Here is a 10,292-nt window from a genome sequence, read left to right on the forward strand (position 1 = left end):
TTATTTTGTCATGTCTTACACTGTCCGATGTCTCCCTTCACCCACTTTTCTGTTGTCCGTCCCCCAGGGAGGAGGTTATATGTAGATCTTTGTAACGATTCCCACTTTCTACCCCACCCTCCCGCCCGAGGTCTTATAGTCCCAAACCAAATTGTTTTAAAGTCTACTAGGATTTGCCAGAGCAACTGGGGCTTTCCACTCCCTATAGGCTTGCTGTGAGTCAGCCTCCATTCTATGGCTGGCAGTTTTGTGTTTTGATTGAGAGCTAATGGAATTATTGTTTGTTTGTTTGTTTTAATTCTTGTGTTTTGTTTGTGTGTTTTAAGCTGGGAGCGGTCTGATTTTATGTAAAGATCCTTCTGTGGGGAAGGTTAGAGAAGAGTACCAGAGGAACTGGGAGACCAGGTAGGCTGTGGCAGATTTAGTGGAGTGGAGACTGAAGAGATTTTGAGCTTGAGCTTGGACTTGGGGAGATACAGCATTCAACTTGTCCTAGTTTGGTAAGTACGCATGGTTGGGAAGAGGTAACTTCTAGGTTGTTAACTTTTTCATTAGCTAGAAAATGAGGAAGCCCAGGTGGCGTAGTGGATTGTAAGTAGGGCTGCTCACCAAAAGATCAATTCCAAACCACCAGTAACTCGGAGGGAGGAAGATGAGGCTTTTCTACTCCTGTAAAGATTTAGTCTTGAAACCCATAAGAGCAGCTCTACCCTGTCCGATGGGATCACGGTGAGTCAGAATTGACTCAGTGGCAGTGAGTTTGGTTCAGTCCTGTTCGGAGCTGTACAGGAGGTGAGGGTCCAAGTTACGTGGGGGTGTAGCTGAATGGGTCTTGTTGTGGTGGACCTGTTAGAGATTCAAGTGGAGATGAGGAACGGTCAATTGGATAGACACATCTGAAGTGTATACACTTGAGTGGATATATACCCTTACGTTTTTAAGTGGAGAGGTCATTCATTCACTCAACCAATATTTTTTTAAGCACCAACTATATGCCAGGCAGTGAAAAAAGGTGAAAATTCTACCCTTTTATGGAACGTAAATTCTCCTATGGTGAAAAGGGCTGGAATGCGAGTTACCAGTATTTACCTCTTTGTTTATTACAGTATGTTTTTAAAAAAAATTTTTTTAATAACAGTATGTTTTGAAGAGATGTTTTTTTCTTTTTTTGCTTTAGTCACCTTTTTCAGAACTTATAGTGTTCAAAAGAGTAAGGTATTCATTCCATTAAGTGTACCTCGACTTCTTGTCCCCTGTCATTTAATTTTCCATTGCTCCCAAACAAATAGCAGCCATTTTATGCGTCCTTCCAACAATAGTTAAAGTTCAGGTGAATTGATGATTGGATCTACTTTTAATCCTTAATATTAGATAGTCATGTCGGGATAATCTTAATTTTTGGAAAAACAAGAGAAGATTTATCCCAAGATTTATCACACATTATTACTTAAGAGTTCTTTCAGTAATCAGAATTTTCAGAGTCATCTGGCTTTTTTTTTACTGATTATATTGTCTCCTCTTTATTTAATATCTTTTTTTTTTTTAACATTTTATTAGGGGCTCATACAACTGTTATCCCAATCCATACACACATCAATTGTGTAAAGCGCATTTGTACAACGTTTCTCAAAACATTTTCTCTCCATTTAAACCTCCGACATTAGGTCCTCATTTTCCCCTCCCTCCGTCATCTGGCTTTTTGCCTGGGTTTAAATTAAAAAAAAAATCATTTTATTGGGGCTCATACAGCTCTTATAACATTCCATACATCAATTGTATCAAGTACATTTGTACATATGTTGCCATCATCATTTCTAAAACATTTTCTACTTGAGCCCTTGGTATAAGCTCCTCTCCCTCTCTCATAGGTTTTAATCTTAACTGTAATATCTCTATGCATTGCATAATCCTTGTGTTAATTTTCTTTAAGAATACAGTGAAGCCTGTGAGAGCCGGAACATGACGTCACTGCCTTGTTTTCCACCTTTGACGGGCACAGTGGTAGCCCTCAGAGCCACCCTATAGGGCAGAGTAGAAGTGCACCTCAGGTTTTCCAGGCTGTCAATATTTCCAGGAGCAGAAAGCCTCATCTTGCTCCTTGGAGCAGCTGCTCGCCTGTGGTTTATAGCCGAACCTGTCACCCACTGGGCCAACAGGGCCTTGGAGTCAGAATTGATGAAATGGTAGTGAGCTTTTCATTTGATTTTTACCACCTCTCGTTTATAGCTCATTTTGGTGAACCGTTTCCTCCTCATACAGGTTCTGGCTTTTGTAGGTTTTACTTTAGATACAGTCATCCGAATGTTACTACTTTGTATTCACATTTTAATTGGAAAGGTCTGTTGGAGATGTTGGGCCAGCAGTTCCTTGATCTTTCACATCATGAGACAATGACTAGTATTAACATCATGTTAGCGTCGGCAGCAACTTTGGGGGTAAAGATGGAGCTTATTAATTAAGTCACTTGGGGGAAAGAGATGGAATATTTTTCTAGGTTCCTTTAAGCTGTTTTCTTTTGAAGAATTAAAAATCAAGACTCAACTATTCTTTACAAATTTGTAACACTTTGGATAGTGTTGGCACTTGATATTCTTTTTTTAATGATCTAAAAATTTATTTTATTGGGGGCTCTTACAACTCGTGAGCTCTCTTTGGTTGTATACTTTCTGTGTAAATTGGTCTGCCCTTTTCCCCCTGAGATTGTTCTTGAGTTAAAAAGTGTTTGGTTTTTGTTGTTTTGTTACTGATTCCTCTTTAAAATTTTTTTTTACCTGAGACTTAAGTAAGCAACTAGCTTTTATAGTCTTTGACAGAACATCTTTAGTAGTACCTTTTAGAGCATTGGGCATAATTATTATGCATAAAATTATACTGTGAGATAGTTGTAGTAAGTGTGTTAAGTTTGTTTAAGCCCGATAAATATATTGGCAGTAATGCCCTACTTGAAGATTAGTTATCAAAAGCATTTTTTCTTAAATAATGTAACATTATAAATTGCTACTTTAAAAATTTTGTCTTTGAATTATAGCCTGATTTATATGTGTATTTGAATTTTAAATAAATCCAGTTGAAGGTTTTAAATTTTGTTGTTCTCATCAGACTATGAGCTTCTTGAAGTCAACCTCTAGTATCTGATCTGGAGTAAATGCTTACACTAGACTGTAATAACTGTAACCCCCAAACCCCAAGCCCACTGCTTTGACTTAGCTCCCACTATAGTGACCCTATATAGGGTTTTAAGTATCTGTTAACTGGACAATTTAAATATTGTTCTATTGTAGGTTTGTGTGCAAAGAATAAAGTAGGGATTATTTCTTAAGTTTATCACTTCATTTTAATTCAGATGGAAAGAAAATACAGGGGGGAAAAAAAGAAAATACAGGATACTTTTAAACACATATTTACTTTGTGATTATTTTAGACTTAAAGGAAAGTTGTAAAAATAGTACAGAGCCCTAATTTTCCTAATAATGATAGGGATTTGACCAGAATACAGTGACGAAAACCAAGGAAATGAACATTGGGATCCCATAATTAAACTCTGGACATTATTTGTGTTCCACCGATTTTTCAATTAATGCCCTGTTCAAAGTTTTCACCTCTCGTGCCAGGCTTTGTTTTGAGGCTTTGTTTTACCCCATTCCCACTGTATTTTTGGCAATTAGGATTATAGATTTGTAGTTCTAATCACAACCCCCCCCCATTTCTTCTTAAAAAGATATTGTAAACTTGAATTTTTTAGAAAATTGATGGAAATGACATTTGTGGAATACTTTAAATTTATCCTTTGTTGCGAATTAGATGGGGGTTTATATTTCGGCTCATCATTTTTTTTATTCAGCAATTTAAATAACTTAACCCCTCCCCCCCAATAGCTTCCCCTACTTTTTCCTTCATCTTCCATATCCACTTCATCCTAGTTCACACCTGTTTACCCTCTAGAGTGTACTGCTTCCCCTGCCTTCCCCTTTCACCTCACCCCTGGTAACCGTCAAAGCCTCTCTCAGCATGGAAACCTTTATCTTGTTTTTCCTTTTTCTTTTATAGCAGTGGTCTCATACAATATTTGTCCTTTTGTGATTGATTAACTTTACTCAGCAGGTTCAGTCATATCATGCTGTGCTTCACAGTTTCATTATTGTTCCTTAAAAACTCTCTGCCTTTGAGTCAGTTCCAACTCATTGTAGGGCCCGAGGGCCGAGCAGAACTTCCCGTGTGGGAATCCGAGACTGTAACTGTTAACACAAGTAGAAAGTCATCGGCAGCTGAGTGCCTGATGGCTTCAAGCGGCCAACCTACAGTTAGCTGACAAACACGTGACCCACTGTGCCAGGCGCTGGTCTTGAGTAAAGTACTATTCTGTTAAGTGAGTGTCCCAAGTTTGTGTGTCCATTCTTCCCTGAGGTTGCTTCTAGCTTCTTCCTATTGTGGCGAGTGCCATGATGAATGTGAATATGCATTTATTCATGCTATAGCTATTAAGTCCTTAGGGAATGAATGGATTGCTGGGGCTTGTATTTCTATTCCCAAGTTGTCAAGAGTTTAAAAGATGAGTGTATGGGGTAAATCTGCTGCGCAAGACTGCTTTAGAGTATTGAGAAGTGAAGATGTTACTTTGAGGACTAACATGCCCCTGACCCAAGCTATGGTATTGTCAGTTGCCTCATATGCTTGTGAAAGTTGGACACTGAATAAGGAAGACCAAAGAAGAATAGACCATTTGAATTGTGCTGGAGAAGAATATTGAAAGTACCATGGACTGCTAAAAGGACAAACCGATCTGTTTTGGAAGAAGTACGGCCAGAGTGCTCCTTAAAGGCAAGTATGGCAAGACTTTATCTTGCATACTTTGGTCATGCTATCAGTAGAGACCAGTCCTTGCTTGGTAAAATAGAGGGACAGCGAAAGAGGAAGGCCCTTAAGGAGATGGATTGACAGAGTGGCTGCAATAATGGGCTCAAGCGTAGGAACAATTGTGGGGTGCTTCAAGACCCGGTGGTACTGTGATCTGTTGTGCATTGGGTTGCTATGGGTTGGAGCCGATTGGATGGCACCTAACAATTGTTTGAGGAAGTGCTATACCACTTGCATGGTGGTTACTTATTTTTAAGTCCCAGCAGTGTATGAGGGTTCTAATCTCGTCCTACACTTTCCAATGTTTCTTTTCTTTTTTTTTAAACTTTGCTATCAATGCTGGGGTGAGGCGATATCTCACTGTTTTGATTTGCATCTCTCAGATGGCATTTCTTGTTTGTTGGCTGCCTGCCTGGATGTCTTTGGTGAACTGTCTGACCATGCCCTCTGTATATGGAGTGAGGTATGGATCCTATTTAATTCTTCTCCAAATGGAAATCCAATTTTGCCAATACCGCTTTTAGTGTATTTTGACTCTGTCAAAGATCAGTTGTCTGTAAGTGAGTGGATTTCTTTTTGGGTTTTCTGATTTGTTCTTTTGGTCTTTATCCATCCTTGTGCTGGTGCAAGGCTGTTTGACTTTCTAGTAGGCTTTGAGGTCCAGAAGTGAGAGGCTTGCTATCTTTTTCTTCTTTTTAAGTAGTGCTTCACTTATTCTGAGTGTTTTATTTGTGGAATACTTTAAAATTTTAATTCTTATGCTTGTGATTTGAGTAAAAGTTTATAGAGCAAATAAACATTGAAATAATTCAGGCATAGTTAGTTTTGTGGTATCGATTTAAATCTCTCGCCACAATGTAATAACAGTCTTCCCACTTCTCTGTGTTTAACACTTTTCTTTGTCCTTCTTTCTGTCTCTTCTGAGCTTCATCCTTGGGCACATGCTGCCATTTTGATAGCTGATGGTTGGTTGCTCTAATAAGTTCGTACCTCTTTGTTGTTGATGGTAACTTTCTTTGGCCCAAAGTTGAACCATCCCTTACTCCCTGCCATCGAGTTGACCCCGATTCATAACCCTTTAGGTACGAACTGCCCTTGTGGGGATCTGAGACTGTAACTCATTACAGGAGTAGAAAGCCCTGTCTTGCTCCCAAGGAGCAGCTGGTGGTTTTGAACTGCTGACAGCAGTTAACGGTCCAGTGTGTAACCTCTGTGATAACAGGGTGAGTTCACTTCCAGAATTGAAGGGTGTCAAAAGCCATAGCCTCAGTTCTTCCAGTTTTTGTGTGTGTGTGCAACATTAATGATTTTATTCAATAATTTCCATATTACCATTTTTTTTAAGACCCGTTGTATTAGGCTGAGTTGACTGGAGTAACAAATCCAGACACTCATGTATGTATAAGAAAGAGCTTTATAACCAAGAGTAATTGTACATGAAGTAAATATCCCAGCCCAGTCCAGATCAAGTCCATAAGTCTGATATTGGCTCGTATGTTTGATACTAGTCTATAAATTCCTCTTCAGACTTGACGCAACACATGCAATGATGCCGGATGCAGGAATATCACAGGCCAGTGGGTGGAAAGTCTTGTGGATGTAGAAGCATCTCCAGGGCTCCGGCTGCCATGCACATGGCTCCATGTGGCTTGTCAGCAAGAAGTAGAAGCAGAGAGTTGTGTGTCCTGCCTCAAAGGAGGAAGAGAGGCTGTGACCTGATTGCCAGGCTAGACTCCACCCTTCATTCTATTTATCAAGTTGATATGAAATTATGTAGCTACCACACCAGTATATCTGATCTTTTTTATGTTTGAGTTTTGTTCCATGTTTTACACCCACACTATCCAGGATATCCTATTGTGATCCCTTTCCGAGTGGTCAGCTAAGGTAGCAGGGTACCATCTTGTTCTGATCTCTGGGTCATGGAGGCAATGGTGCATGTGATCTATTAATCCCTTTGACTAATTGCTTTCTTGGGTCTTTGGTTTTCTTCAGTCTTTGTTGCTCCAGATGGGAAGAGTGGTTGATGAACCTTGGATGGCTCCTCATAATCTTTTCAGACCAAGGTTGCTATTCAACCAAGTAGAATGTAAAGCCCTGTCTTTGTAGACTCTTGTTAAGACAGTTGACTTTAGTGTCTCCTTGCTCTGTAATCTTGAACTCCTAGATCTGGTGACTTATTCCTTCAGGACATTTGGTTCATGGCTAAGCTTTGTAGTTCAGATCTTATTGTAATAGTGACCATTAAAACCTGAACCTCCAAATAACAAAGATATCCACTTATTATATATACTTATGTTCTCATTTAACACAGCATGATTTAAGTGTTTAGATCCATTCTTATAGTTTGTTGTACTCAGAAAGGATGGTCGCATTTTAGTGTGCACCAATGACAGAGCAGTCATTGAGCTAGTTAGATATGAAATAGCCGATTAGTTTTGGGTCTGCCTTTGGAAATGGAAAGTAGGTAATATAGCTGCGTCTTAAATATTTTCTTGCTTTGTGTATTTAGAATGTAACTTAACTCAGCCCACTGACTAGCTATGGAGGAGTTCCTAGGCTGCAAATCTTTCCTGAAGCAGATAGCCTCATCTTTCTCCCACAGAGTACCTGGTGGGTTTGAAACATTGACCTTGGTAACAGGACAGCGCCATTGGATCTCTTTAGGACTCATTGCCATGGAGTCAGTGCTGACTCATATCAACCCCTGTGGGTTTTCCAGTCTGTAACTGTTTACAGGAGTAGAAAGCCCAGCTGTTCTCCTTCGAAGCTGCCAGTGGTTTTGAACTGCTGACTATGCACTGCCAGGGCTCCTCTCTTTGATCTAGCATACCAAAGACTTAACCCAAGATCACTGCTATGAAGTTGATGCTGACTCACAGGGACCCTATAGGACAGGGTAGACTGCTCTTGTGCATTTCAGAGACTATAATACTTTACGGGATTGTAGAAAGCCTCATTTTTCTCTCTTTGAGTGGCTGGTGGTTTTGAGCTGCTGACCATGCAGTTAGCATCCCTGTGAGGAACCACTATGCCATGAAGGCCCCTCCCAGGACTAGCCTAACTGGCCAAACCCTGTCTTTTGCCTATCTTTGAAAATAAAAGTTTATTGTAACCCAACCAGGCTATTTTTCATCCATCCATCCATCTATCTATCTATCTAGCTATCTAGCTAGCTAGCTATCCCCACTCTCGGTACCAAAAGCAGTGAATAGCTGCTTTTGTGCTAACAGTGGTTGAGATGAATAGTTCCAACAGAGATTAAATAGCCCTCCAAAGCCTCATGTCTACAGCCTGTTCTTTTATTTGCTAATCTCTTAGTCAGTGGTTCTCAACCTTCCTAATGCTGCGACCCTTTCATACCTCATGTGTGCTGACCCCCCAACCTAAAAATTATTTTTGTTGCTACTTCATAACCGTAATTTTGCTACTATTATGGATCGGGCGACCCCTGTGAAAGAGTTGTTCGACTCCCAAAGGGTTCACTACCCACAGGTTGAGAACTGCTGTCTTAGGCAATTAGTCTCTCCTTATCCCACCCCACCCCTTTCTTGGGGAAATCACTCCTGGTGCTCTTTGCCCTACTGTGTCTGTCTGAACAGGTTGTTGTTAAAATCTGTATATATAGCTGTTGTCTTAAGAATAACTGTTCCTTGAACTATATGTGACCTCCTCCCTGGGGGATGGACAACAGAAAAGTGGGTGAAGGGAGACGTCGGACAGGGCAAGATATGACAAAATAACAATTTATAAACTATCAAGGGCTCATGAGGGAGGGGGGAGTGGGGAGGGAGGGGAAAAATGAGGACCTAATGTTGGGGGTTTAAGTGGAGAGGAAATGTTTTGAGAATGATGAGGGCAATGAATGTACAAATGCGCTTTACCCAATTGATGTGTGTATGGATTGTGATAAGAGTTGTATGAGCCCCTAATAAAGAGATTAAAAAAAAAAAAAAAAGAATAACTGTTCCTGCTCTCCTGTACCCCGTTTCCTGGATTTGTAGACTTTCTGGGTTGCTTTCATTCCCTCCCTGGTAGTGTAATGGCTACACCTCGGGCTGCTAACTCAGGGTTACAGTTCACAACCACCATCTGTGCCCCCAGAAAAGGGCAAGATTTTCTACTCCCATAAAGAGTTTACTTGGCCTTGGAAACCCTCAGTGGTGGTTCTATCCTGCCCTGTAACCTCAACCATGAGTCAGAATTAATGGCAGTTGAGGGGTTTCATATCTATCTATCTATCTATCTATCTATCTATCTATCCATCCATCCATCCATCCATCCATCCATCCCCACTCTCGGTACCATAATGTGTTAGTCTAGCTACCTTAGAGAAACAAATCCACAGAAACCCATGTATAAGAGAGAGTTTTATATAAAGAGTAAGTGCACATCAAGAAAACACCCCAACCCAGTGCTGCCCAAGCCCACAAGTCCAACATTAACCCATATGTCCGATACCAATCTACAAAGCCCTCCTCCATTTCACAAAACACACTCTATGATACCGACTGCAGGAGGAAAGCCAGATCAGTGAATGTGTAAGCATCTCAGCACTGGCAGGGGTCTCCACACAGCTGCTCCAGCACCCAGGGCTGCATTGGGGTAGGTGGATGTGGAGTCACCTTGGGATGTCTTGCAGGAAGTGAGCCTTGCCAGCTGAAGCAGGGAAATTGCTAAGGCAGCTGCACCCTGGTGCGACCATCACAAAGCAAGAAACCTGAGAACTCGAAAGGCGAGGCTTACTGAGCCATTTATCCCTCTGCCCTTCAATTAACCCCACATGTGTTTATCAGCCATGTTGGCACAATAAACTATCTATCTATCTATCTATCTATCTATCTATCTATCTATCTATCTATCATCTTTATATTTTTATATCTTACAGTAAAGTTCTCTGAAAAAAGGATGCAAAATAAGTGTTATTTGTGCTTACTACATTATGGTCTCTTACATCATTGATAATTTCCCTATCATACAGAATTCTAGGTGGTCAGTCTTCCCTGAAAAATTTGGAAGCATTACTTTGTATTATCTTCCAACTTCTAGTATTTATAGGATAAAAGGGTTCATGAAGTCTGTTTATGTTTTCTGGAAATTTGGGGGGCCTCTTATCTCCATTGTTCTGTCACAAAGAAGCACTTTGGTACAGTACTGACTTAAAAATCCAATATGCTTGGTCTTCAGTAGGTCCTTTGAATCCGAAAACTCATGTTCTTCACTTCTAGGATTATTTTCTTTTTATTTTATAGAATACTTATTAATCTAATGCTATACCTCTTGGATTAATACTTTCTTTTTATTATTATTTTTTAATCATTTTATTAGGGGCTCATACAACTCTTATTTAATCATTTTATTAGGGGCTCATACAACTCTTATCACAATCCATACATACATCAATTGTGTAAAGCACATTTGTACATTCATTGCCCTCA

General features: G+C 40.1%; 1 protein-coding gene across 3 annotated transcripts in view; it reads left to right on the forward strand.

Annotated features, from left to right (window-relative positions):
- Positions 1–328: 328 nt before the first annotated feature.
- Positions 329–10,292, forward strand: part of CUL2 (cullin 2) — a 52,760-nt gene continuing 42,796 nt past the window's right edge. For 2 of the 3 annotated variants that reach the window (XM_045290029.1, XM_004702295.3), the window contains exon 1: positions 4,778–4,818. The gene's annotated coding sequence lies outside the window, so the exon portion shown is untranslated. Of the gene's footprint in view, positions 501–4,777; positions 4,819–10,292 lie in introns of those variants that run through there. The other variant, XM_045290030.1, reaches the window with a different exon arrangement.

Source organism: Echinops telfairi, unplaced genomic scaffold (genome assembly GCF_000313985.2).
Source record: "Echinops telfairi isolate 266 unplaced genomic scaffold, ASM31398v2 ScPeMD7_31;HRSCAF=116, whole genome shotgun sequence".
NCBI classification, from domain to species: domain Eukaryota; kingdom Metazoa; phylum Chordata; class Mammalia; order Afrosoricida; family Tenrecidae; genus Echinops; species Echinops telfairi.